Source organism: Anser brachyrhynchus (assembly GCF_964034855.1).
Source record: "Anser brachyrhynchus genome assembly, chromosome: 9".
NCBI lineage: Eukaryota > Metazoa > Chordata > Aves > Anseriformes > Anatidae > Anser > Anser brachyrhynchus.
The window spans coordinates 19,705,723-19,731,680 of record NC_137703.1 but is presented as its reverse complement, the minus strand read 5'-3'; the positions used below and the strand labels follow the sequence as shown (position 1 = coordinate 19,731,680).

The 25,958-nt window shown below is 39.2% G+C and overlaps 1 long non-coding RNA gene across 1 annotated transcript in view; it reads right to left on the bottom strand.

The window, feature by feature from the left end:
* Nucleotides 1-25,958, bottom strand: part of LOC308200109 — an 83,905-nt gene that overhangs the window by 810 nt on the left and 57,137 nt on the right. The gene's annotated exons all lie outside the window — the stretch shown is intronic.

The following is a 25,958-nucleotide window of genomic DNA, read 5'->3' as shown; positions in this document are numbered from 1 at the left end:
TTTCTTGAAGTTTCTTTTATTATGGCTTTAGTTCAAGGCAACAGCAGATCGCTCAGGTTACCTCCCAGGACATTCTTTTAAAATATTATTAAAAACATGAAGGACAACATTTTCCATTGTTTCTTATAAATCCAGGAAATACAAATGAGAAGTGCATTCAGGAATATATCTTATCATCCTAACACAATCAGTTCCTTGAATATGATGCTCAAATTGCAGTATCAAAATAGCTATAGCTGATATTCCATAAGAAAACAGATCCCTGATGCATCAAATACACTTTATGACAGAAAGAGGAAGGTTCACAACGGTTATACAGTATTTATAACTACTACTAGAAATGAAAAATCCACAGTAGCCTAACTCATGATGACACAGTCAGTAATAGCCCAATTTCACTGCTAAGCAGAGACACTATTAACTTGTGACCCAGTAAGTCAGCAGCTGTGAAATAATGTTTCCATTAAAAAAAATGGAACATGTTGCTTATAAAATGTTTACACCCAGTTTACCAATTTGTGTAGTAATGATGCTTAAAGTATGTTTCTCCTGAATGGCTTTGAGATGCTAAATGCAAAACAAGAATTAGAGGGCTAGAAAATAGAGAGCAGATAATTGCTAACGAAAAAAGACAGAATTGGCATATTGCGCATACCCAATGAAATCCATATGGCCAAGGCTATTCTCAGCTCTCTCTGTAAATTCCACTTTGTGCTTTCTTCTGAGTTTATATGTTCATGTTTTTAATTAAATATCCTGCAACTGTTTGTGTTTCATGGCACAAAACTAGGCCACGTGAAACTACGGGATATATGAAGTAAAACAGCAATTGGCAGCTGAGGGCATTGCTGCTGCCTACATGAGGAAGGCACACAACTGTCCTGCAGGTCCCAAGGGGACAAGCGCAAGAGGGCAGCTAGGAGGCAGGGGGCGTCAGACACAGAGGGGGACACCTAAAGTAGCGTCACTTCTTTACGGAAACAAAATAGAAATGTATCCTCCAAAACTTCTGTATGCAAGGTTTCTTGCATTTCAAGATTAGAGAGGCCTAGCCTCAGTGGAGTTACCCAAGTGTGCTTAGTGTGCTTCTGATTTAGTAGTGGGCTTTGTGGTACATTTTAAGTCATAATATGCACAAGAACTCTTCTCATCTGTTTATTTACTTATTTATTATGTTCACGTCCAGTCCCTGCTCTGGAAACCTTATTTTCCCGAATTTGCTGTTGTAGCTCCTCAGAAAAATTTAGCTTCACTAGGAACTAAAATATCATTTGTCAAAGACTAAATAGAAAAGCCTCGTTACTTTACTGGATGAGGACAAAAAACATACATATAAACATTTGTTTTTCCTGCCAATTTTTCCATTATTTTTTCTTAATGGAAGAAATTAATCCTACAGTGTTTTCTAATATTTTGAAAATCCAGAAGACCCAGGCTTCCACCCCACCCCACCCCCAAAATAAATGAACATCATACGATTGACTTAAGTGTTGGACTCTCCGCTGTCTACGTAAACTTTCCTATTGACTCAAAGTTTCTGTATCGCAGTGCTACAGAAATGTGGGGACAGGAATATGGAAATATGTGCATATAAAATTTTAAGATAAAAAAGGGATTATAAATTGCTAACATAGAAAATACTGAGAACATGGGCAGCAGAGGAACTCCTGCAAAAGTTTGAAAATGAAGTTGGGAAGAGCTTTACACATGGTTCATACGTAAGGCTGGATGTAACCATCATCTGACTGGAGGCATTGTGCACCCACTCGGTGCTAGACAATAGGGAATGCTTAACATAGCAAAAACCCTGATGGAGAAACAAGAAAATCATATTGCCCTTTTTCCCCCCAGGAAATCTGATTCTCACTGTATGACTAACTACAATGAACTTGGAAAAGAGAAGGAATCTGGATTAGATCTCCCCAGGGCATGTGTTTTGATAGAGCTGGATGGAAACTCCCGCTGATACTTGATGAGAAAGGGAAATTAGAAGCGTGCATCCTCTTGTAAACACAGGCAAAATGGAAGGTACTTGGAGTCGAAGATAGAGTACTCTGAAGCCCAATAACGTGATCAAAGATAAGAACAAGTTGTCCCAAGAGCAAGATTTATTAGCTGCTGTGAAAATTGCTAGCAGGACCTGAACTTCCTCAGGTGAAAGAGGACTGAGAAAAGGTGTTGGTTTGTTCTCCTGATCTTTGAGTTCACAGTACCCTCTGCTAATGAGGTTCAATTTGGAATTATGTGCCTGGCAACTTTTTGAAGGAAAAAGCACGGATAAGTTACAGGTAAGGAGAGTGGTATGGTTAAGGAGGATGTGAAGGGGGAACTTTGAGATAAGCAGAAATCTTCCACTAAATTCTAAATTTATAAGACTGAAAAACACTTTTTGGCATGACATCTGATAGACATTGATAATAGAGCAGAAAATCCACCCCACTCCGTCCTCCCCTGTATTTCCTGAAGAAGCTTCTCACCTAGTATGGCTTCTTGGCTTCAAAAGCCTTCTATAGGCACAAAGACAACTCTGAAAACTTGACATTTTAACACTAGAACACCATTTGCTGTTCTTTAGGCCCTTGGTTCCTACATGCACATGTACGAAAACAAGCATTACTCACTATAATGTTATATACATTGCGTACAGAAGGAATACTATTAAGACACTGCATAGAGTTTAGTGCGTTAATAGCTCAGTGCTACAAGATGGAAAGCTTTTGAGGGTAATTTGTAGGAAATGGCCACATGCCAAACTGCTGTGCAACACGTGATTAATGTCTTTGCTGATATCCCCATTTCTCTGCCAGTTTCCTGCAGCAAATCCTGCAGCAAACTGGCAGCTCCACTCAAGTGAATGAGGCTGAGATCATTGAGATCTGCTGGGAATCTGCCTCTTCTCAGCTCTGCGTTCTTTGGGCAGCCACTCACATCTAAAACCTGCTGTCTGAGAACTAAGGTAGCACTGATCCATGTGTGAATATAGCCAGTCCAATTTCTCCTTCTGCCCCCCTAGCCCCAGGTTACAGGAATATTTCAAAACAGAGTACTCCTGAGCTTTTTTCAAGCCAAAGATATTATGTTTATATACAGCATCACATACAGCATCAGAAGGGACTATTTCTTCTTGGAGTAAGAACTTGAGGTGTCAGTATCACAAGGTCTTGATTAAGACACAGACAGAAACAGGCCTGAGCAGAGGAATTTAGCTGGGGAAGATTTCTGTATCTACAGTTACACAGCAGCTTCATGGCAAAGCTCAAAGCCATACACAGGCACTCTGAGGGGGAGTCCAGCCTGCTGCTCGAATCTCCTGAAGCCACATTCCCCTCTGGTCAGTTCCTGAGGCAGCCAGGAGCAAAATCTCAGTACCCAACTAGCAAGACTCTCACTTCCTGAGATCCTTGTGCTATATGAAACTGATAAGTTTCTATCTTTTAGCCACCAAACATCTGTTTAAAGACCACACTAAACAAGAAATATTTCAGAGGAAGATGAAAGGATGGAATGGGCAGCTCATCATAGCAGCACTTAGCAATTCAGAAGGTGCAAGGGCAGCTAAAAGTGCTTCAGAATTATGACAATAAGGATAAAACGGTGATGAAGATAAGTTTCTTAAGTACTTCATGTACTTCTTAAGTACTTCATGAAGCATAATTCCTTATTTATCTTGTTTATGTGTGGTAACATCTAAAGAGAAAGCATTGATGTTATTGCTTTTATAGCATGTGAAGTGTATTACAAGTACATGAGCTGTGCAACACTTGGTAGGAGAACCTGGGAAAATCAGAAGGCTAAACCATAAAGTATGATAAAAGTATGACTTTTGCATAGATATAAAAATGTTTGCCACCATTTTCAGGTGCAGTAAGTTCTGTAGCTAGAATTCAAAAAAGGTCAGTCCCAGCTTTGAGAAACTATTTTATAAAACCCTTCATAAAAAATTAACCTTACCCTAAAATGATATTACAGCCATTGCATTAGTTACAAACATAGTTCTCAGTAGAACTAGAGGACCCAGACCATCTGCTCAAAGTGCCAAGGAGACAACCACTTTACTTCAGCAAACAAATAAAGACGTACCATAAAGACAGCCCCACTACAGTTCAGTAGATTTGCTGTTAAAAAGTGATGCCTGTTAGCTTTGCAAGCACCTGGCTTCTGCAGCTTTATGAATTAAATGAGGGAGATAACAGTATTTACTGATGAATCTTCACCACTGATTTATTTGTTTGTTCTTCTTGGTATTTATTAACATGATTACCTCTGAAGGGAGAGAAAAAGGAGTATTTATTTTTTATCTAAACATTTTACATGGGCTTGTGCCAACTTTAACAGTTGCCAGCTGTAAAACAGACGAATATTTACTGCAGGCTCCAGCAGCAGCAGCCCCAGCTTATGGAGACAGCCCCTGGCAAGCTGTTGGAGCTTCCTCCTTGAATGGGCCTTAGCTAAATTGCAATGGCATAAAATCATACCTTCCATGCACAGCAACCTGCTTTTATTTATTTTTTCTATTTTAGATTGTTTTACCTAAATGTAGCATTTCAAGTTCTTCTATTGAATTTTTACAAAGATCAGAGAGAAACATATAAAACATCAATCTGAAAGATTAAGAAAATATACTCTGTTTCTATGGTTATTTTAAATCAGTTTTATGCGGGCTTTGACAGGGGTCTATTAAATCAAAAGCCAAAGATTGAAGTGGCAGTTCCGGTAGAACTGAAAGAACGCTAAAATAATGGTGGTCAAAGAAAGGGTCAAAGCCTATGTTATAAAGAAAAAGTTGTTCTTAAAGCAATACAACGATTTTTAATCCGCTGGATATTCTCAATGGAGAAAGATGCAAATGAAAGGCTCTAGACTAAGGCAGAATCCACCAGAAGCTTTCCCTGGTCTCGGTGCCTCTACCCAGCCCTGTATCACACTCGTATAACCTCAGCAAAGAGTTTTCACTAAAAGTTGCCTTACACGCCACCACATGTGATTTCAGCAAGAGGTTAACATTCATCTCCAGGGAGGCTCTGCCACCCCCCACCCCCTTCAGATTGCACTCTTAGGTACGTGAGCAGAGCATGAGTAAGAACATAGAAACGGCCCCATCGTGTCAGACGTAGCCCACTTAGCCAGGGAGCCTGGTTCTGTAAGAAAACGGGAAAGAATATAAACCCAGGAAAATATTCTCATGAGTTCCAGCGTTAAATAATAGCAGTTTTTTCAGATAAAATTAGATACACACAATGGCATAAAAAAGCTATTGATCTACCCGTACTTTGTGAAGGATACTTTCTCTGTTTTTCTAAGACTACTGCCTGATAAGTCAGTGGGAAATGCTCAAAAAAAAAAGAAATCTGTATATATACTCCTACTCCTAATTTTTAATTCCTCATACCATTACTGATCTTAAAGACCTCATAACTTCTTATGCTGTGAGAACTGAAAGATGCTTGTGCAAGAGTTTCTCAGTGATACTGAGCTGCGAATGTCTTCATTTCTCCTTTTAATGCAACTCCTATTTCACACTCATTTAATGATACCTAAGACTACATCAGACAATACTACAACATTCTAAAGCACACAGCATTGCAAGAGCACAGGTTTTTAAACTAAAAAGGTTATACATATATATATATATAATATATATATATTACCTTTTTAGCATATATATATATATATATATCTGAAATACCACCCCCTGAAAAGTGGGAACTTGGTTAGAGTGCCAGTGATGCTTGTACAACAGCCAGTGCCAGCCTCTGGAAGTACCTCATCACCTCCATGTGGTAAGCCTCACAGAAAACCTTCGAGATTAGTTAGGAAAAAAAAAAAAAAACAGGAGAAAAGACTGTCATGTTAATGAAGATATTTTGTTTGGTTTTAACATCTGGGTTATTTTTGCAGTTCCATAAAACGTGACATGAAACAAAACGGATTTCATGTTGCACCTGTCACCACGAATTTAGGACTTTCCTCCCTGTAAGCGTTCTACAGCAAACCACTTCATTGGTCAGATGGACGTGTTGACCATCTCGCCTTTCTAACCAAGAGACAGCCACCTGCCTCTCATGCAGAGACTGAGTAACTTGGTTATCTGACCAAGACCTTTAATTACTGATTTAGATTCACCTGCAGTGACTCTGTAGTGATCTCCTTCTAACGGCTAAGAGGACAGGAAAGCAAGTCAAGCTACTTGAGAAAGGGTCTGGGATCAGTGCTCTCCTGCTTTTAACTAAGCCTTCCAGTTTTCTGACTTCCATTTTTTATTTTTTGCACCTCAATCTGAGGAAAGCTTCCAGCTATTGCTTATTTTATCATACTGGAATGAGGAAGAGGCAAGGAGAAGGGAGTAGAAGTAAAGGAAAAAAAACGGAACAAGAACAAAACTATTTGGCACTAGAGAAAATCTGGAGAAACAGAAGGCTGGTGAGACTACCCAGGGTTCCAACAGCCATTTAATAACAAAGCTACTTAAAAGAAAAGGCCATACTTTTATTCAAAAAAAAAGCATTAGATAAAAACATCTTTACATTGCCAGTTAAGGGACTAAATTCTTTGGTGATATTGCCCACCAGATCCCTCTCTAGAAGCTTGTTCATGAATTTTCTATAAAAATACACCTTCACCAGACGTAAGTCAGCTGAGTAACAGACAATTTCACCAGAAGGAACAACAGACAGAACTGGCTGACCAGGCTCCACTGCACAGCGATACAGAGGAGCTTCAGCCAGGTTTTATACCAACCTCCTGTGGAGTCACTCAATACCTTTCATCCAGGAGTTAAATCATAGCAAACACGCGTTGTCTGTCAGGGGCAACTCAGCTTCAGGGCAGACTCACGTGCTGCCTTCACGCAGCTGGAGCTCATGCTCCAAGGCAAAGGAGGGTCTGCAGCACAGAGCACGCAGCGCGTGAGCCACCGGGCAGGCTCCCCCAGCTGCCCACAGCTCCTGGGAATGCTGGTGGGAGACGAGCAGCAGTCAGAGCACAACAGGTTCACAGCCACCTCCAACGGCTGCTTTCTCTCTGCAGGACAGATACAGCCTCCAAGCAGGCAAGGACGTGGCATGTAGCTTCCTTCACACACATATTCGTGCCAGTGTGCGTGTCAGAAAGGATTCTGTCTTAGAGGCACCATAAGACAGATCTTTGATGCTTTAGCACACTGTCTTTCAGGCCAGAACAGCCAACATGTTTTCAGAAAAGCTTCTTAGCAATAGCTCTTCTCTTTTAAGACCCCACAGAACAAAGCAATTGCATGAAAACATGACAAGTGAAAAAATACAGAAGAAAAAAAAAAAAACCGTCTCAAGCTGACAGGTATTCTTCCAGAGATAACACCGGAGCAGGGATGGTAAAGCAGAATAAGTGTGCAACAACAGGAAAAAAAAAAAAAAGAGTACAGTTTAGTAATTTCTTCTGAGTTTTTAATTGGTCAGCAAACTGGTAGGGTTACATAACAAAAGGTGTGTTACTGTCGGTGATGGAGAAAAGACACAGGTATTACACAGGTAATATTGGGGGAATTTTATCTAGAACAAGAAAAGATTTTATTTTTGCCTAGAAAATTAAGAAACAAGTAAGACATTCTTTTTACTCCAAGCCAAGAACTCAACTGCATAATCCAGCTGTAGTGTTTTTATAATAACCCACTGTTACTGCTTATGTTGTAATGGATTGCCTTCCCTTTTCTTTTAAAAAAGGAAAAAAGAAAGAAGGAAAATAAGACTGTGGGTGTGTAAGAACATGTCTGTCAAAGTTTTCTGTTCAACATAATATCCCAAAGGTAATAGCAGCTGTACATGGGTGTCACCGTGCTCTCCAGTTCCCCTCATCTTCCTCCAGGACGACCCGGAGGAGAACAGCAACCAGAAAAATATTTTCAGATGGAAGGGTCTGCAAAACCACAAATGATGAGTATCCCCAGCCACTCCACTTTTTCCAATGTATATCTCATAAACACAATCACACTCAATGCCACTTGCTGTGGGGCACAACAGCATGTGGTGGAAACAGATGGTATTTTCCAGACTTAGTTATGGAAAGTGAAGAGCCTAAATAATTGTATGGAGAGACTCTAGCACACCTTGTTCAACTATACACAAGCTGGGATAAGACTTACTGCTCCCGAAATAACTTTACCTCTTTCATTATTATAGTTCACCAGGATTTTTTCTTCGACTTTGAACATATCTGTGCTTTCTCATTAAAGAGTTATTTGGGAATGCACATTATTGCTGCTAACACTTCTTATTAGAACTGGGAAAGAGCTTTAGGCTAGCATGCAGCCGGGGCCCATGCAGCAGTCAGCATGAGGCAGACCTTACCTTAGCATCCCCTATGTGAAGGCAGCAGAACTAGGACACTGCATGCCACAGAGAAGACTTTTCAAGTTCTCCTTTCTGAAAGAAGAGTGATGCACGAACCCCTCGGATAGGCTTGGGGCTTTCATGCTGCCATTTAGTCCTTTAAATCTAGCTGGACTGTTGTGTCTAAGTGGTCGAGTGGGAGTTTTGAGACCAGTGGGAAAGGAATAGAGACCAGCCTGGAATATAGGAGTAGTAAAATTGTTCTTTCAAACCCTCCACAATCTTCTTTGCTTCTGCTTTAAAGAGCTAAATATTTTGGTAAGAATCTCCACAGGAACATCTGAAAGCCAAGTCCTGAGTTAGTGTCCTAACTTTGCTCAATATGTCCGTACACAAATTGTACCCAGAGACATTTTTGTGCAAATATTTCAACACAATTTATCAGATGCTATCACTTCCCATTTGCATGTAGCCCAGGAACAGAGTTTTGCATATGTTTTTTTTAAATTCAAAATGAACTAAGATTTTTATTTTTTAAGATTTCTTTATCTGAAATTTAATTGGACAAATGCAGAGCACAACATGCTCCCAAGATTTGATGGTTATGAGCAGAGATGTCTTTCTGAAAATATCGTCATAAAACTTCACCAGAAATCCCATAACTTACTGGATTATTTGCAGAAAGTAAACACAGAGGAGGGTGACAGAAAGAAAGTGAATTCATCAGAAGATTAAGCTGCACGTTCATAATTCCTCCAGTGAGCTCCAGCACAAACACTGCACTCTGTAGCCAGCAGGGAACGCTGATATGCCCCTTGAACACCGCTTATCTTCATCCTCAGTGGCTCATTTAGATAGCAACCATGTTGCCTGTGCTAATTCTGCACCACCTGACAGTCCTCCTTACACAGAAAAAGGACAGTTGAAAAGACAGCAAAGAAAAGAAAAAAGTGTTCAGTGTTCAAGATAGCAAAGGCCTGAATGAGCTACTCCAAATAAAATTTTTGTATGTTCACCGGGTGTACCAGTTATTTGAAATATGCATTAGTGAACTTTGGGCACGTCTAAAATGTATTTAGAAGAATCTAAGTAATTTTATCTTATTCAGAGTACTGATGGTGTAAGAAATCCCAGCCTAGCTAGGGAAAGGGTGCAGGAAAATCAGCAGATAAAATTTGGATTAAAAATACAAGGCTGTACACTCAAATAATTTCCTAGCTTATTCAAGTATACTGTTGGCACTAAAAAAAAAACAGAGCTTAGTGGAAATAGTGCTGTTATGAACCTGGCCAACAGGACACTGCTGTACAGTGATGCAGGGGCTGATATATGCAGGGGAACATGAAGCTGTTTCAATAGCAGGCCAGGAGGCAACAGGGAGCGCACCTGGGCCACTGCTGAGGCTGAAGGCTTCCCTCCACCCTGTTCATTTCTAGTCTCTTGATCAGTCCTAGTCTCTACTACACATGAGACAGATGAAGTGTTTTTAGCACAGATGAAAAATATCAGTCAGAGAGAAGGAAAGAAAGGAAGACAAAGAATATGAAGCACTTCGGAGAATTAAGCACAGGAGTGAACAGCACACTACATACAGACACGCATGGAGCAGAAGGAAGGAAGATGTTCTTCAATTCATCTTCTCTTACCAAGAAGAACAACCCCATGAAAATGAATGCTGAGGAGCACAAAGCTGTCATGGAGCTCAGTGCTGAAGACCAAGAATCCATGTTTTTTACAAGCCAGGTTAGTTACGGACCACAAGGCAAATCATGAGCAAACTGTTTAATCCTGTGTAAAAGGTGCAGTGATATTAATGGAAAACATTAATTCTCAGCTGGCTATCAGAATACACAGATGTCCGATTATTCTCACCTCTGGGGATTTCCGTGTGTTTCTAAAAGAAATTTGTCTGCTGCTAGAGATCAGCCAGCCTGGTCCAGTGATCTGGCCAACCCTCATGAGAGTACCTCTATTGCTTATTTCTGTATTTTATGTATAAGAAAAAATAATACGAGCACTCAAAACTAACATATCCTCAAAATTCCAGATTCACTGAAATAGAAGTGCTATTTTTAAATAAGAGTCATAGCTTTTTGAGAACGACCTTCCAGAAACCTTGATACCTACTATACAAACTCAGAAAAGTTTTGATACAGTAGCCTTGTAACTCTACATTAATAACCAAAATCTGTTTTGTAAGGAAGTCAAAAGTGAAAAGCTTTTTGCCTTCCATGAATCATTCTGATTGCACTTCAGTTATTTTTCAACCAAAAACTTTATAACCTTCATTCTTTAAATAGTACACATCGAAAACTTGTGGTCATTTTCTTTCAATAGTACAACAGCAGCATTTTTATTCCCCTGTGAGTTTAACAATATATCTGCATGCGTCCTTCTCCTGCTTCAGATCTCCACTACTGATGGTGTAAGAGAGGTGGATTGTTGCAGGTTGTGTTCTTGTTTCTCCAATTCAGCGTCAGATCTGACAGGAGGAATAACTATACACTTGTCATCCTTTTTCAGACACTTACTCCTTTTATCCCAAGGCCCAGATGCCTTTCGTTAGATTATGCTTCTTCTAGAGCTTTAATCTCCCTTTACAAAAGGCAGAAAGCTGTGCTGTACAGGAATGTGAAAAAGTCCTGGCAAACAGCCTCCAAAATATTGTATCTTCCTTCCCTACTGTTATTTTTTTATATCTCCTATTCCTTCTGTAATTTCCTATAGGGTCCCTCCTAAAAAATATGGGTGAAAAGTAAATAATTTCAGACTAATTTCTCACACTGAAAATTCGGTTTTCCTCAGATAACCTCAGGGCACTAATAGGATCTTTTTATATATTCCTGCTTGTCTTCCCTTCCATCCATTAAATCTCTAGATCAAGGGTTCTTGGACTCAGCTAGTGCAATCTTATCATGCTGTTTTCCTAATTTAAATGCTTGTCTTCACAGAATCTAATACTTCATCTTTTCATTGCAAGTCCCCTTAATTCACTGAGTTGATTAAACACTTAAAAATATATGTATTAAATATTCATAAGAATCATTTTTGTCCACCTGATTCTAGCCCTGAAGAAATATAAACAGTCAATAGGGTTGTGCAGTACAATCATAAAGGCATCTTCCTTTCACTCTTTCCCTACATCACATTTTTTTTTCACTTTTTAGTGGGTCACAGGAAAGTATTTGATCACTTCTATACTGTTCTCAATCCTTGTGACTGTGTTTTCCTCATCCCCCAGAACTGCCCTGGCATCACTGTTCCTAATGCAGTCACCCTGCTGTATATCTACATCACGGCCACAGTAACACACCCCGTTCTTCCTTCTGAAGAGCTGGTTAGTTTGTGTGCTGGGTAAACCCAGCTAACGAAGTGGCAGCATAATGCAGTGACGATGCTTTAACCAGGACATTTCTTTCTCCTAAACACAGACTTGTACGAGTTATTCAAAGTGGATGGAGATTCAGAGAGAGAAAAATACGGACCAAATCTGAGAACTGCCTTCACACAAAGCACTGACAGAAGAGGAGCACAAGAAAGCCCAGGCTAACCCAGGCAGCTGAGCAGTGGGCACCACCTTCTCCTGCCCCCAGGGGCAGCAGTGGCAACTCCGGGAGAGGGGAGCAGGAAGCACAAAAAATTGCTCCAGTTATGAGCCTTCAGCACTAATGGATATTTGCCATTGCTTAAAATCTGCTGTCCAATGTCACCCAGTTGCAGCACACTCCTGCTGGTGGTGGCTTTGGGTAGACTAACAATTAATCAAAAACAAAACAAAAAAAAATACAGCATATTGCCTCATGCTCACATGAGGAAATGAGAGTACTGAGAAAAGACGGCACCAAGATTATTCAGCAACCTCCATAGTTTATTATTCAACTCCAGCACTGTTATGTTCAAGAAAACGTCAGCAAGGGCAGCAGAGCTAAATTCAGCTCAGTCACATCAATGCAAGGTGCAACCAGAGGAGCTCCTTCTGGAAGGACTGACCTGTCCTGAGTGCGCACACAAAACACGGCTCCAGCAGAAGTCAACGGGAGCTTTGCCTTCAAAGAGAGCATATTTTCTCCTCAAGCGTTCAGCAGTCTTTGTGACCCGTGAGACAGCTGACCAACCGCTCAGTTGCTATAGCTCTGCTCATCGAATACCTACTGAAAGAGTGGGCAGTTTGAGGCTTTTTATTTTCAGATGTCTACAGCTGCAATTTTTGTTTTGGAACAAAACACAGATGAACCCACAGGCAATATAACCTCTCTCCAGAGAGGCAGCCTCATTTCCTAGGCAGCTAGCACAGAGCCATGCTCCCCGTCACTTCTGAGGCCCGGCAGGAGACACCGCGCGTGCCTGCAATACTCTCATCCCAGGACTGGCTCCTGCAGTCCAGTCAGGTAACTTGGATTTCGACTTCAGTAATTGAGAACATGGTTATATCTGCCATATTATACTTCCACAAAAAGAAAGGGGCTGTAAAAAGAGTCTGCCTTAAGACAGAAAACTTCAGATCATTATATCAGAGCTTCCAGCTCAATGTTCTGTTCTAATTGAAAAGATTTATTTCCAGCAGAGAAAACTATCCTATAAGAAAGTACAAGTGTTTTCTCCTGTGCCAAAGAGAATTACTTGGGTTTAGGAAGCTGGATATAAATGAATATTATTTGTATTGAAATTTCTTTTATTGTGGCATTGAACCCCCAGTTCAAGAGGTGCTTGTTCAAGAGGCTGCCCTTTACGGCTCCGAACAGCCTCAAATATCCACGTTCCTGGATGGGTAGCAGCACGCTACCTCACCCTGCTGCTCCGATTTTTCTGCGATACAGTGGTCCTGAGTAGTGCTGTGCTACAGAACTCCACGTTAATGGCAAAATTATTCAAAGCCTCCAGTGAGGTTCAAGCCACTACTACTGCAAACCAGTGTCATATTTACACATGCATTAAAGCAGCAAGCGTCTTTTCATTATTTTCAAACTTTGGGATATTTTCATATTGTAACTATAGCTGTGCCCCAAACACGTAATTAATATTTCTCTTCCACTGGCACCTTCTCTTCATTCCCCTTGTCACCCTCCTGCTGCTGTAATTCCTTCCCAGCTGCTATCCCACACAGCTCCCTCTGATTTGAAGCCACCACCTGACAGAGGCAGGCTTTAAAAGCCGAGTTTGTCTTTATTTCCATCAAGAGCAATCACAGCTGCAAGTTTCAGTACCCACAGAGGCTTTTAACTGTAACTTTTTATTAGCAGTGCTATATTGGGAGTAATAAAAATTCCCAGTTTAATAGTTTAATAAAACAAAGAAGTTAAAAGCCAGCATGGCTGTGCAGGAGCAGCACTGAGACCGGAGGTGCCAAATATTTGTGTTTTAAATGGCTCGGCTTTCTCCTGTATTTTATGTTTATAAGGAAAGGCTCTCCAGTGAGATGCTCTAGGCATAGACAGATTTCTGCTTTAAGCTGAAGAATACCACTGTCTTTTTAAGTACACCCATACAAACATTGAGGCTAATATGCACTGAGGCTCCCACGCACTGTAGCTGCATATCGGCACCTTTTGCATAGCAATTGGGAGCAAAATGTCCTTTTGGTGTCCCAGCTAGGATTTCTCTAATGTGTTCTGCAACCAGACCTGCTGCCAGATGCTTTGAATGAGCAAGAGATTTCTCTATTAATACGGCTTTCTGGGCTTTGAAAAAGCACCCCTTCACATTATATCAATTGAAAATCTGACTCTTATTTCTTATAAGAAATTATTTATTATTATTATTATTAAATCAGGAACAAGGTTGGTTTACAAATTTGTTTTCAAATAGCAAGGGACAACCATGAAAATCCAAGTAAACTACAACTGGAAGACTACAGCCAAATAGCCAAAAGCAATCCAATGGAACATAAAAAGGCCAGAATTCCAGGTCTATGTATTGCCAGATCCCCCTGACAGTGAGTTTTCTTTCATTATTTTGCTCTGTCATAAATACTACAGGGACTTAATCTTATTTTCACGTGTCAGAATTTAATCTGAAAACTCATCTTATCAGGAACTGGATTAAAACCAGTAATCACAGCATAAAAAATAGATTAAAAAACTCCACATGAGGGAGTCACGACAACCAGACAACCCTCTACTAGGGCAGCTCTGCTGCCCATCTTAGCAAACCCCCCTTCAGGGAACAAGTAGCTCAGATGTGGTTATCCCTTCCAGTCAGTCTTTCTCATTTAATTGTCAAAATCCTCCAAGACTGCATTCTCAGCACTCCTCTCTGAATATGAGGCTATTCAAGTGCACACACGTATTTGTTATTTGATTCTTCTACACAAGAACATTTCCATCCAACCCTATTCCAAAGGATGTTTCATCCATTTTAGTACTCGTCACTTGAGAAGTTTCTATTCCCTCTTCTACTGGCAACTGTCCTAGACCTTTATTAGTTCCCACCCTTTGTTAATTCCCTCTTAAATGACCTCTCATTGGGCAATGAGGGCAAACTATTTCAAAACATGCCATATGCATTAGCAACACTTATGAAAGCAGAACGGTACCAACTGCCGAGATGAAGGAGGTAGCCCAGATAGTGTATTATGGGAAATCTGGAGCTTATATTAACTAAAAGAAGCAAACAGACTTCTATCTGTTCCACTTACTCAGTTACTTTCATATTCTGGTAAATGAATACTACCCTGCTTCTTACAATTTTTATAAAGCCTAATTTCTGAAAAATACTACAGTTACCGTTAAAGTGATTTTACATAAAGGGAGGTTGTATTTTCATAGACTTCTTAAGGTAAGATATTCTGACATCTGTTTTGATGCATTTTGTTCTGTTCTTCACTTGGTTCTGGGAAATTTTTGCATACCCATTTTGGACTACAGAAAATTTTTGATAGCACAACAGGTATCAGTTCCATTTTGGTAGTAGATAACTAATATTTCTACTGAAAATATATTTATTTATATAATCCCTAGCCATTTTTATTTATTTAAAACAGGTACTTTTCACTAAGTTTTTCTGATAAAATTTGAATGAAAAGCTTTCAGAGTGTCAGGATTAAATTAAGCCCCCAAAATAAGAAATTGTATAGTGGTCCCTGAATAACCAATTCGTATTTACATTTATACAAGATTTAGGAAAATGAAGTCAGTAGTTTATGGGTGAAGACACTCTCCAGACTTCTAGATTTTGGCCTTTGCTCTCAGTGAAGCAGGCAATATACCTGCAATCTGGGAGCCTAATGTGATACTTAAAACCAGAATGACAAATGTCTTTGTTGTTTTGAAGCTCCCCCCCTCCCCCGAATAACATCCAAAGTTTCCAAGTTTCAGATTCATTTCTATCACAAGTGGAAAACTTTTAGAAACCTAAACTATATTCTATAGTCCTTTTCTGATAATATTTGGTCAACTGGAGCTTTTCCACTACCATCTTGCCCATCTACGCGTACATACTATGTGCCCAGGCTCCTTTCCTCAGTTATCCTTATTTCTCAGTGATGATGTTTTTCAGCTTCCCATTTCTCACACAGGCTGGCCTGACTCCCAGAAGTGTGGTGTTGCCTACCATATCACATTTTACAAAGCTTTCTCCACAGCCTGCTATAAATGGCAACTGCTGGATTTCCATCTGTAAAATTCTGCAACCCTGGCAAGATCATTTAATTGATTTGTGGTCACGGCTGAGGTGCCAGGTGGGTCTGCCTAGAGTAGGATCAATCCCATGGTACTGCAAAAGCATAAAGACAAAAGAAGCAGGGACTGGTAACTCTACATCAATAATTTCAAGGTCATCTAGAAGCAGCAGTGGCAACCTGATCTCAGTTAAGCATCTGAAGGTTCCTTAAATGAAAAAGAATGAAGACAACTGTTTTTTAAAATCATACTCTAGAGGTATTTTTAAGGTCTAGTCAAAGGCTATCCAAAAGCATGATTTTCCAACTTTGATCCCTTCTGTTATTTACGGCTCAGGCATTTTATTTATACATAACTACAACCTTCTCCCTCCCTGCCCCCCCCCCCCCCCCAAAAGTAGCCCCTAGCATTTAAAACATGTATTATAGGGATGGTAGTAGGACTTCAAATCTATATTTGTACTTGTAAATACTGCTTTGCTCAGGGGAGTTGCACCATTTTGGAAACCAGCTTTATTTGGCATTCCTATTTTGGAACATGGATAGTCAAATGCCAGGCATAACATCTGAGCAAAGCAGGAGCTCCCTCCCAAAGCACACCACAAGTATCACGCTGACAAGAGTTATCTCTGCACATAGTCTTTTGAAAATAGTCAACTGTTGTTACTGATGTCTCATGAATATTAGCAACGCAGCAGATGAAAAGCAGCACAACAGGCTTCTTGAGAAAGGTATACCTCTTGCTCTTCTAATACCTCAGTGATTTACAAAGCAAAAAAGTTTCAGAGAGATAACTCAGTAAGAGATAAATGTCTTTTATGGAGATTTTGTCATTTCCTAGTAACAAGGGAAGGTAAATCACTGTTTATTTCTCTTCTTTCTGTGTCTAGATTTCTACCAAAGAGCAGGCGAACTTCGAACTGCCTCCCCACATTTCTTCTTTGTAACAGTTATCTCTAGGTGAGGATAGATGGTAGCCTGTCTCCATTTTCTCCTTGCTTCTCCTTGTGAAAGAATATTATCATACAATGGAACTCAAAAGGCTTTACTCAGTTTTCCCTTCAAAGATCTCCAAATGAGCTTTTTCATCTGTTCCCACATATTTTCTGAACATTCTCATTTGTCCTAAATATCACCAGACACAAGGAAGTATTTTAAATAAAACAGCATGTGCAAACGCATGCAAATATATTTCTTGGGATCCACTTTTTTTCTTTCCCTGTAGGTAAAGCACAACAAGATTTAAGAAGAAAACCCAAATTCTGAGAATTACAAAAACATGGAATACAATATTAGAAAGAGCTATGAGTGCTCAGAGAATGGGCTTGGGATACCTGATCATCCTGAGAAACTTAAGGAAAGATGTGAAATAAACAGGGTGTCATTTGGTGAGGATAAGGGTAAAGCATTACAGTTACGAATAATCAACTTCCAAAAAATAAAAACCACAAGAGGTGGGAACAATGCAATAAATACAATTTTCAAAATAACGATACCAGGGTTATGATAGATCACATTGAAATAAGCATTATCATATTGCCACTCAAAAGCGAGCATCATATTAGGAAATACATGAAATGACTCCTGTATCCACCTTGATAAGGTCTCACATGTAATACATCATCTAAGCACTACTTTAGAGAAAGATTCAAATCAGCTACATAATATCAACGGGAGAACAATGAAAAGTACCAGAGAATCAGCAAATTATCGCATAGCCATAAGTCTTCTGAAACCTCTAGGAAAAAGACTGAAAGAATTAGGATTGTATATTTTCTGGAAGGGCTTTTCTCTATATGCAAGATAAAAAAGGGAAGAGTTAAGAAATTGTTTATTGTAAATAAATTGTTCTTCTGCCCTCTGAGGGCAAAAGAAAGAATAACGGGCGAAGCATTCAGCAAGAGAGATTCATGCCAGACACTAAGAAAACTTGTGTGCAGTGAGAATAGGGGAGAACCATAATAGGTTACTTCAGCACTGAAGACATCTGAAGAACATGTTGCAGAAACACTTGTCAGAAAAGCCTGGTAGAAGTGATCTTGCCTTGTGGAAAGGCATAGACTAGATGGACTCTTTGTTTTTTTTTTAAGCCATTTTTCCTATAATTTACTATGATTTTTTAAAAAGCTGTTTGCCTGCAAATATCAACATTAATTCTCAACCACATTAGTGAGATACAGTGGTAGTTTCTTCTTCACTTAAATCTTCTTTCTCAAAGCCCTGTGCTGTAGTCACCCATCTTTATAGCTGATTAGAAAGCTGTTTGGACACCGTAAATATTTGTCCTTCTAGACTGTGCCCAGCACCCCCACAGGAATCCCAGCCTCCGCAGCACAAGGAGTAAGAAGCTGTGACTGGAAAGCCAAGCAGACACAAACCTTCCACTGAGACTGGAAGCTATGCTTATTTCTGTGAGTGTTACTACAGTAATAATTCACAGCTATGTTCGGTAACACTCTGTAAAGCTTCTTGGCTGCGCTTTCAGGGTTTCATTACAAAACTGCAACCAGCACAAAATTAATCAAATGTTTCAGCAGACCAGAGTGTTTTAGTATTAGGAATGAGTCCCTCAGACTAAATCTAAAATATATATGATTTTATTAAGGGATTAAACAAAATGGGACTTGATGTGTAACTACTTCAGAAAAAAAAACAAACATCAGTAATATCCAACTTCCAAGCCTGGCCTTTGCTCTCATCCAGCAGATAAGAGAGATAACAGTATGTGTTTTGAAGTGAACAATGGGAAGTGATCAATCACCCACTATAAAATGCATTTAATCCACGTGTGTAACTTTTGTTTACTATAGTTAGAGATACGTGGATGTTACAAATGAGACTGCATACTGGTGTCATTGTGCTGTAACCCAACTGGATACACGTTCACCAGGTACTTTGTGTGAATTAAACAATGCTATGTTATAAATTAGGTATACTTGATTTGTCCAAGACTGGAGGACATATACTTAATGGGATACAGCACAAGATGAAGGAAGCTAGTTGAGCTGGCATCTTTGTCGTTGACTACAAGACTTTGCAAAGGTCTATCTATGCTTTTCTATTCATGGCATTTTTAGTTCCAACTGACCTCCTTAACTTAATCCAAATTCAGTTTTAAGTATAAAGAAACTCTTGGCCAGTCCGTAAAATAAGAGTATGGCTTCCCCACATCAAATTGTCTGGTAAGGATGCACTCAGTAACTCTCTAAAGCATCCATGGAAGTCCTGGAAAAACCCTGCTCTATGCAGGCAGTGAGTCACTTCCCTAGTGGGGAATGGTACAAGCTGAATTTTTACATGAGACATTTGATGCTCTTTTAAAACAATTTCCAGTGAAACAGTTAAATTTAATTTCATTATTTACATGACAAAAGTCTAAAGCTTTATTATTCTTCAGAGCCATAGCAGTATTTCAAAATAGTTGTATCTGAATATTTTCCAACAACTGATTTTTCTCATATCCAAGTATGTGACTATTTTTAACTCTTTTTTTTTTAAATAAAAAGTTTGTTTCAAGAAAAAAAAATCATAATGATTACATAACTCTCAGCTTCTACTAGGAAAAAGCATTTAGAGGAAGCAAAGAGAAACTTAAGTCATCTTGGAAAGGATTTATAACCAGCAGAACTAGCATATGTTCTTAGAAATTGGATTAACTGATTTTCTCTTGAATAAAGACATCATATCTAACTCTTGGCATTTCTACTGCAAGCATCTAATTCTACTCTCATATAAAATAACTAATCAGATTAATAAAGGTTAGGAACAAGTTCTGATGATACAGTGCACATCAAGTACTTTATGTATTTTATGTATTCATAACAAATTAAAGCTGTTTAAATAACAGCTTTACACCAGACACTAGTTCTGTATTAGCCATCATTAGAAGTCAGAATATCACACTAAGTAATGCCTTAGAGAAAAGAAACCAATTGGGAATTAAGACATAACAGACCCTGATAATAAATGGTGCGTATTCCTCATTCTGTCATCGTGGTGTATCTTATTCTGTTGTCATTTAACTCAGAAACTTAGCAATGGGAATGCACTGCTTTATCCCTGATACGATGGTTAGATTTAATTGGTGCAATTGCTCTCTGTTAGAATTATAACTCCAGTTTGCTCTAGGAAATTGCCCTTTACTCCTTAAGAAAAAAAAAATTGTATCAAGTGGGGAATCTTCCTAGTACTCAGCAGAGACTTTAACTTGTCCCCCATGCCAAGGTAGCAGAAGCAGGCATTAGCATCTGGGTAAGGCAGGCTGACCATTTTACAGCTTTACATGTCTAGCAAAATTTCTCCACTTATCTTTCAACCTATGCATGAAAACTGTCTTTCTTACGTGCTCTGGGGGAAACATGCTGAGAGTACGCCTTTGCAGTCAAGGAAGGAAAAGCTTCAGAAAATGCTTGTAAGTCTACAGGATCCATTCTTCTGCCACTTCCCAAGAGAGGCTTTAAGCCTATACCAAATCACAGCCTTTCCCAGTTAACTCTCTCACACCAAAGAGCCAAACACCTACTATGTGACTTCTGACCAACCACAATTACAACACCTGAATTGCATACCAATTATTTAATACCTCTAAATCCGATTCAAAATAAAAATAAAAATAAAAATAAAAAAATAGCAAAAATGAATTAAGCAGTTGTAAATTATAGTATGAGGAATCATTTTTCCCCCCAAGATTCTTTAAGCAGAGAAACAGCTAAACTCACAGTCAGCAATGATTAAAAGCAGAGATATATCTCTATATATCTCTAAAAGCAGAGATATATAGCGGATTTGATGTTCTTTGCAAAACATATCAAGAACCTCAATACTTCTTCTATCAGCTTTCCTTAATACATCCTCTGTACCTTAATAGCTGCCTAGATAGATCTCAAGTGCGAGTCTTGGGTGTTCATGCAAGGTACAACAAACTGACTAAATTAAATCTACCTTTAAAAAATTTCAGAATTTGGTTTGATGCATTAGGCCATAACAGCAAGCCAAGTAAACAGGAAAAAACCACCACTGCTAGTTTACTAAGATGCCAGGAAGGCATTCTTAAATTCACAAAAAAAAGGAAGAAAAAATAATCAGTTATTGCATCAGTATTTTAAGAACTTGTTACGTAATCCACACAAAAACCTCTATTAAAGCTCAACTGGTCAAGCATGCTTCTTCCATTTATTGTATTTTTGTCAAAATAATAACTCTTTGTAGAAAAGGATTACATACATTTCTTGACTCAATTTTTTGTGTCCCATTCTGACTTCTAAATTAAAAACTACTTATTGAATAATTTTCCCTCAATAAAGTTATAAAAGAAAATTAAAATAGTTAATATCAAATAATTTGTTTTATTTTTACTTCATGAAAGTCAGAAATAACTTAATTCAAGTCAGTAAAGCACAGGTAAATTTTCTTAACTGCTTGCTTTACTTTTAGAATTGAAAACCCTGTTCTATCCAACACCAAATTAAGATGCCCCTGCAGCTTCCCACACCACAATTGCTGTATTCCTCAGCCTCATTTACTTATTCTCACACCACTAACACAGGGTAAGGAAGTGCTGTAATGCCCATAGTGCAATTAGTCACTGCAGGTGGGTTTCCGTGGCCTAAACCCAGGCATCCAATGCCATTACTGATACCATTAAGATGTTCTAGGCTAACCCACATACCTCCTAGCTGCCACCCCCAAAAGACATGGTTGGAGTGCCTATACCTCCCCTGTCATTACTGACTTTAGCAGCCTTTAATTGCTGTGAGCAGCCTCACATGGGACTGCTACCGTGTAGCCTCCAGCTGTGGGCCCAGAAGCCCCATATAAGCTCCAGCCTGGGCCTTCAGTCTTGGTTTAAGCTGTGTTGGGGGTGTTTGTTTCTTGTCCGTATATGGTTTGAAGTTAATCTTGCTTCTACGTTGTTGCCTTGCTTTTGCTTTGTGTCTGCTAACAGGAGCTGTTGCTGCCATTTTCCTGTTCTGTGCCTTCAGCCCCAGCACTGTGGGACCGTCCCAGCAGGCAAGCTGAGGCCTGGCCAGTGCTGTGGCTGCCCTTGTCTCTGCTCACCTCCCCTCCCCTTAGGCTCTGTTCTGGCTGTCCTCTTAGAGCTACCAGCTCTATGTCTGTGTCTTGGATAGTCCTGTGTACATGAATATTATTCTAAGAGCTTTTCTTTACTTTATTAGAAGAACATAAATATCATGTCCCTACTTGCACAATTTTATACTTGGCTCCAAATGCCTACTTGATTACTTCTGCTCAGTTGCTGTCTAGCTAGGGAGATGACTTAACTTTCAAACAGCAGATTACATCTTCATTACTGGAGCTCTCTGGCCTTCAACAGGCTCAGAACCTAGGCTCTTCTGGGGAGAGTTAGCAACTACCTAACTAGAAAAAACAACCATCCTAACACCGTTGCCTATGGGGTTTCTTGGCTGCTTTCCCCCTCACTAGCATTTTAGGCATCCAGCTTGCCAGGTACTGCAATAGGGCACGTTTGTGTACACCCCAGGGCTGTGGGTGGCAGTGTATTGCAATCCTAGCTGTTTTTTCTAGTTCTTAAATTGCATTTACCCATGACCATGCTGCAAATGATAATGTAGAGAAACTGAGTGTTCTCCCTTGGGTAACAGGGTGTACTGATTGCTGACCCATGCTGCTGTTTACCTGTTTACCTTCCTTGGTAGGAAATAAGTTTTGCCTTTCCTTGACATTAAGTCTGAAAAGGACAAAAAAAAAGGGGGGGGGGGGAGCAGGGTAAGAGTAAGGGAATCTGTTGGAAGTCACAGCTTGGGAATTCTGCTGTCTGGTTTGTGTGTTATACTTGAGCTCACACTGCAGAACAGGAGGCTCTGGGGGCTGGATAATTGGTCTTACAGCACTGGGTTGCTGCTGTGAATTCAGCTCAGGTCAATAAGTTCAGTTGCCCATGTTAATTTTGCTGGTGATTTCAGTCCAGGTCTGTAGAGGATCAATACATACAAATTGGCCCATTGTCATAACTGCCATTATTCATTAAATTTGTCAAGAATATTAAGAAATACCAAACAATGAACCTTATTCTCACTAACAGGCTCCTTGTAAGACTACCCTAGATCTAAGCATATGAGTGTAATTTGTATAAGCAGGAAGAACATATCCTTGCTGTCACTACTGTACCTACAACAGATAAGCAGTTAGTATTTAAAGCCTTCAGTGTGGATGTATGTTTGCTTAAAGCAGAGTTTTACCTTAAATAGGCAAATCTGACTTTCTTTTTTGAATATTGTTATCATTTGAATAATGAATGAGTTTTCTGAGAATTTGTTAGCCTTAGGTTTAAGTTTGTTAAAGGCAGTACCATTAAATTTAACATGTCTCAAGATTTCTTTGGTCTTGGATAAGTTTTAAGGTAAGAAGCGCATAGCCAGACAATACTATGTCAATTAACAATAAGATGAACAGAAGAATGTGTGGAAATAAGCTCTGTATATTTAAGAGTGAGTTTCAAGCTATCTAACACTACAAATACTCAAATTCTTTCATCACAGTCATAGTTCTGTTAGATCATGACAGTGCAAAGTAAGTTGTATAAGCACTTTAGCTAATATTCAGATTTGTTTGTCTTCTCAACATAGCCTTAACGCTTGATCTGTAGTACTTGTTTAGGCTATACGGATAAACCTTTGTGTTTACTCTAAGCTGTCAAGATGTACTCAATTCTAATAGCAGCTTCTGTTTCAGAAAACATTGAGTTCCACAGGTACAGCTGAATAATGGTACTACTCTTATGCTATGTATGAATATAGGAAAACACTGAATTAACGAAGTTAAAGAACAAAGTTAAGATTGAATACTTAAACCTTCAATAACTTCAGTGCCTGCTCCAGAGGAAGAAGGATGTGTTATGTCTTTATCCCCCTGACTGCCTAAACCAAACACTGGGAAGGCAGCATTAGCGGTTCCAAGGGGAAAAGGAGCTTTGCACTTCTGCTAGAGTGATCCCATCTGGCCTAATTAAATGATCTGCATTGACAGAATTCTGGGGGAAGTCTTATTGTGCTCTCCCAGCTGGAGGATGAAAATGCGATTGCGGCCTGCTTGAGGGAAATAATATGGAGGTGCCTCCCAGGGAGCTGGGATATGCTTGAAGCTTTTAAAAATGCAGGAGCAGCAGGTGAGGATAAAAATCTAGGGAAACTATCATCCCCAGCTTTGTGAAAAGCCAGTGACCCACTTTCTGCTTGAGATAAAGATATCACCTGCAGGTCTAGTTCCTCCTTAGTGTACAAGGCCAATCAAGAACTATAAAGGAAGATTTCCTACAGAAGGAAATGGTACTGGAACAGGATCATGAAACATGGACTGCAAATAAGCTATGACCAGTAATATAATGAGTAGCTGAGAAGAGCATAATGAGCAAATGATAGATTAATGACATGAACTGCCACATCATGCCCTCAAATACTGTCAGGTTCCATGAAAATCATAATCCATTTAAATGTAGAGTCTCTTCATCTGCTGTTGTCTCTTACTGAGCCCTTGGAATTTGTTTGCACTTTTTCCCTAACATGTAGGAGTGTTTTACCTTTGAGCACTGACTTACATTTCTTACATAGTTCTGTGGTCCCAGAAGGGAGTGTTCGAGCTGAGATATTTAGTCCCAGTTAGTGGTAAACTGTTTCTCATTCTTGCTCCTCTGAAGGTGTTGAGAGCTGTAAAGAAAAAATCCATGTAATTCATACAGATGGGGATGTTTCTGGTTTTGTTGTTTAATATGCCCCGATATAGTTAAAGGATTGGCATAAGCATCTTGTCTAGTGACAATCCCACCTATTTAGTGGCAATAACATTCAGTAAGTCTGTGAATTAGTGAATTGAGGCAAGAAAATGTGTGTGGTCTTCTGTATTAATGCCTTGTTATCAGTTATGGTATAAAGACCCATTTGATAGGCGTTTTGGAAAATACCAAGAGTAGCACAAACTCTTCAGAGAGAGATCAGCTTGTAAGATGTTGCAAAAGGCTGACTTTCTTGCTACATGTACACTAAATAAAGTAAAAATACTCTATTTGAGAGATGTGAGCTGAAGCAATAGTGATTATTGGGGTACTATACCAAGCAGAGTGAAAATAAATGATTCCGGTGAATCAATTCAACTTAAAGGAACATCCTTTAAAACTGGAAGCGTGGAGCTCTAATCACTCAATTCCATTTGTCAGCGTCATGGCACATCACACAAATAATGCACAAATCACATAGCATGTTGCCAATGATCTTTGTGTCTATATAGTAGTCTCAGGGTTTTTATTGCTTAACAGTCTTATATTCATTGTGGTGTAACTCAGAAATGGATTTATATTAAAACATAATCATAGACCTGGCTCAGGCTTCACAATCTATAATTCATGTGCAATCCTGAGGTCTTCTGTGTGAATTTCAAATGAACAGCATGATGTTACACTTGGTAGCATTTTTATCTTGTGCTAATATCACACTGAAACATAAGCTTCTTCAAGAGGTCAGCTGTGAGTTTTATCAGCTGTCAAAATTCAAAGATAAAACCTTGGTACATATGCAGATTCCACGTGTTTAATGACATTTCTTTTTAACTGTATTCTCAAGTAACTGAGTAAAGTTCTAAATCTGATTACATATCTAGATTGCAGTATAATCTAGATGCTAGGCATACACACCCCTGGCCATCAGGTTATATATTCAGTCAAAAGAAATCTGTGCATAAACTTCAAGTGATGAATAAATGCTATTACTCTTCAAATAAAAATGTGGAATGAAAAAATTTGCATATGTATATGATGCTTTGCCTCGTGACTGCAATCTGTAATCACAGGAAGCACATGGGTATCTTTTAAAGGTCTTTTTTATTTGTTTGTCCAGTTAATCACAGTTTGCTGTTAGCCTTCCTTTCTGTCTGCTTTAATGAGTAAACTAATTCATTTTAAAAACAGCTCTTTCCCAATGAAGATGCAAGTTCTCAAAACTGTAACAAATGTTTCATTGGTGCAAAAGGACATGAATGTGATTAATGACTAGCTCATTAAACTGAAGATG